Source organism: Benincasa hispida, chromosome 4 (genome assembly GCF_009727055.1).
Source record: "Benincasa hispida cultivar B227 chromosome 4, ASM972705v1, whole genome shotgun sequence".
Taxonomy (NCBI): domain Eukaryota; kingdom Viridiplantae; phylum Streptophyta; class Magnoliopsida; order Cucurbitales; family Cucurbitaceae; genus Benincasa; species Benincasa hispida.
In genome coordinates this window covers 35,002,751-35,007,234 of record NC_052352.1, presented here as the reverse complement: position 1 = coordinate 35,007,234, position 4,484 = coordinate 35,002,751, and positions in this window count along the sequence as shown.

Genomic DNA, 4,484 nt, shown 5'->3' with positions numbered 1-4,484 from the left:
TGCCTCTCCTTACTTTTCAATAAAGATTGGTATGTCTACAACTCGTTGAGGAGAGTTGTATGGTTATATTTCACTTTGTTAAGAATCACATTGCTAACAAAGTGCAGGAAGCTCTCCGGCAAAGAATGCAGAATTTTCTAACCTGGTTGCTCTCATCGATGGTAGACCCATTCAACTTCGCCACATTGAAATGGACCATCATGTTTAGCACATGTTCACGAACAGAGGTGCCTTCTTGCATTTTGGAGTTGAATATATATTTAAGAGCCTCATGCATAAGTTGTTCAGATGGTTGTCCAAACATCCCCCGCAGGAACTCCATGATCTCATGGACTAATACCATAGGCTCATGTTTCTTGGCCAAGATGTCAGAAAGACTTGCCAAGATATAGGCTCGAGCCTTCTCATTCGACCTTTTCCATCGCTTGTATGCCTCCCGAACAATTCGAGCGGCATTTGGAGATGGAATAGGAGGACAAACCTCCGTGAGAGCGAACATGAGATCCTCGATGATCAGGATCGTCGTGATCATGTGTTTCCATGTTGAAAATTTGTCACCAGTTAATTTTTCAGCGCTTAACAACAATAAAGTGGTTGTAGCCATTTGGAAAAATTGCTGAAAATATGAACAAATCTTTATTTGATTTTGTTAAACCACTTTTAAACCAATTAGTTTTGCAAAAAAGTTTCAAGTACCCTAAGTTATAGACTTTTATTTTGCAATGATACCCCAGTGAGTCAGGACAAACGCCATCGGTGGAATGATCAGTTGCCCCTTCACTGGGATGAGACATTCTCAACCATTAGGCAGAACCAACTCTTGGAACTGAACCTAAGAACCATCATTTTTCGGTCCAGAATCGTTAACCTTTAACTACTCCGTATAAGTGTAACTCCTCGTTTTCGGTGCCAGAGTCCCGCCCTAATGCGCTTACCGTAGGGAAAAGACAGATTAGGACAAGTGACTAAGTTACCTTATCCTCTTACATAAGATCAAATAAAGAAACGCGCAAAACTGACAGATTAGGACAAGAGACTAAGTTACCTTATCCTCTTACAGGAGATCAAATAAAGAAACACGCAAAACTGCTATCCTTTAGGGGAGACACTCCCAGAGTGCCTTGAGGCGATGCGCAAAAACTTTATTCAATCTAACAAGGGAAACCGAGGGATATGCTGTCGCACTTCCCGCTCCCACTTACTATAAACATTCTCTCCATCACCTTGATATTAACCTACCCAAATACCATCCGTTGGAGGGACAGCCAAAGGTGCCGCAAGGCCGAGGATAGATCTCACGGTGTGGACTTTAGGAGAAAAGTGAAAGGTTTAAGTGAAACATCTTATGCCCCAAGTACCTCCCACTGAATGTTCTACTTAGGGATTCATTAACCTAGACAATCCAGCTACTGATTTTAGTCTAAGTGATCTTTTTAAAGTTTGCTCATAAACAACGTTTGTTTATGAAATATAAACAAGTTCAAGTAGTCACATTTAAACACTTTAATGGATTGTCTTTAACTTGCATGCATGTATCAAATCTATCTAATTCACCTTTCCAAGTAAGTTCCCAGGTATGGGTGTTACGTTTCCGTCAACTTAAATACCCCATCCTAGACAGAACCCGGCTTAGACAAAAGGTCCCTTATAGATAGATTTGTACTCTTTAACTTTTTATTAGCCAATTTAATCCTATTAAACTGATTAAAAGATTAAAGCCTTAGGGTTTCTAATCATATTAGAACCGTGATCTTAGGTCTATGTGATCCAAGTTTTAAACATTTTAAAACCATGAATTAAACCTAAGTGAGCATGCATGTCTTTCTTGTTTCTTTTAGTTCTAATTTTTCTTTAACTCTTAAAAAGAAACAACTAAAAAGCATTGCACATAACGAGGCATTTATAACATTTATAAAGTAACCTATGTGTCATGCTTCATGCAATGTCCGATCATTATTATATAACTTTTATATTACGCGTAATAACCAAGCAAACATGCTATCATTCATCCTTATACTATAACAATTATAATATAAAGATGATGCATGTCAATGCTTTTTATGCATGCATAAATATAACTCTTATATTATATGATGCATGAGCATGCTCTTACGTAATTAAAATCATGCTTCTCTAAATTATAACAATTACAATAAAGAGATGATGCATGATCAATACATAACCTAAGTTGGGATTTACTATATGTGCATACCATATGACATATAAAACATACATCGCATGTATTAAACAAAAAGATTAATGGATCGGGATGAGCATTTAAACCAAAAAACCGAAATGAAAAACCCTATCTATTACATTTTTCATCGAGCAAACCGATTCACAGGCGAACCGGATTTTGAACCGTAGGAGATCTTCATCGTGTAGCAAACTCCAGTAGGTAGACGATCGTTCAGCGCACACTAGACATAGGAACATTAGCAAACGATCGTGTAGATGATGACGAGGCTGCGAAGCCTGATCGTCTAAACGATCGTATAGCGCGATGACAGGTAAACGATTTACCTTTGAGTTACTAAGCGATCGTTTAGTCAATTACTAAGCGATGAAGCTTGCTGAACTAAACGATCGTCTAGCGTGCTTTAAACGATACGCGAACGTTTCATCTTCTACACGATGCATGCAACTTGGTAAACGATTTACCTTGCGATGCTAAGCGATCGTTTGGTCAATTACTAAGCGATGAAGCTTGCTGAACTAAACGATCGTCTAGCGTGCTTTAAACGATACGCGAACGTTTCATCTTCTACACGATGCATGCAACTTGGTAAACGATTTACCTTGCGATGCTAAGCGATCGTTTGGTCAATTACTAAGCGATGAAGCTTGCTGACCTAAACGATCGTCTAGCTCGCGCACACATTAAACGATACTCAGCGATCACGTACCTGATCGTCAACTCGATACAACCAACTCTTGATTGCATACCCCATCGTTCAACCGATGTGTTCAACCATGATCGCATAGTCCTTCATCTTCATGATGCGATGCACAACAATCGCATAGAACCTCTTCTGCACAATGCGATCAACCTTAGATCATCTCCTTCCTTGAAGAGTCGCAACCTTTACCCAGAACTTCGATGAACGACTTAAGACTTCAGTTGAATACAGACTTGAGTACGATTATTTATGCCCAAAAACACAGGGGCCTTTATAAACAACCGAAATGTAAAAGAAATTAAACAAATCGAGGCAATTCATCTCGAAAACATCCATTAATCCGGCACATCCACAACAGAATTAACACTTAAAACAGGGTAGAAATGCACCCACCATGAATGTATACGTTATTTCGTTGCAACAAATGAAATTGGAGTATCAGAAACTTGGCTCTGATACTAATTGAAGGATCTCATACTGAGAGTTCCATGAGCGGGTTTAGATCGCTTCGATTTCACAGTGACCGAAACACAAACGACATACATTCAACACATACAATTATGCATATTAAACTCATTGTCGGCATGCTCAAAATACAATAATTCACAAGGAAAAAGGTTCATATCAAATGATGACTGTCTTCATATGTTTGAACCCTCAATAGCAAAAAGCCACCCAACGATCTACCAGCACCCGGCAAGTATATCGACTACAACAACACGATCCGAACGTACACGAACAAAGTAGCGGGGACGACACCACCATAAGAGAAACCCCGGTATCCTCAGCGTAAAAAACCCAAAGAGTAGGCTCTGGTGAGTTTGATAGAGGACGGAGAAGAAGGCGTCGTGTAGACGATAAGCAAGTGGAAGATGAAACTCTGCTATCGTATAGCAGAAATGCTTATCGTATAGTAGAGCTACACGATCGTGTAGGAAAAACTGAACGATCGTTTAGTCGCCTGTTGGCGATTGGGACGTGGTGAGCGCACACAAGGGGCTGGGCAGCGTAGCATGCATTGGACTGCTGCGCTCTGCAAGTGGCCGCGTCAACAAGGTGTGCAACTTTGTAGTGGGGCGCGCGCGCATGCACCGTTTGCCAGGCGATGGTGTATGCGATAAGCGCCTGCCCTATGCGACCAGCTGACCCTTATGCCTTCCAACGTAAATTCCTTACTCCTCACTTCTCCAAATTAAATGGCAACCTAGGATCACCTAGTACACCCACCTCTAAACATTTCCACACTAGTTTCACTTAATTTGCATGAGTGCTTTGTGAGAATTAAGGTCCCCTAGACACTCTATTTGTAGTAGTCCCAAAACCATCAGTGTTTGACGTCACTCCAACTTTGCATGTCCAGCTGCCTTCAGCATGCATGTTCCAATGCATCACCTTTGACACCTCCTTGCATACTAGCTTAGGTATCTTCTTCATGCATAGGCCAACGCATAGCCTTCTTATGAGTGTTATTCCCACATTTGCATGCCCTACCACGCGCCCACCTCATCTTGGTTTAACCAAGACTTCACTTGGTTCAGCCACATGCTCTAATTTGCTAACCCAAATTTGCTCCCTAAGCTTACC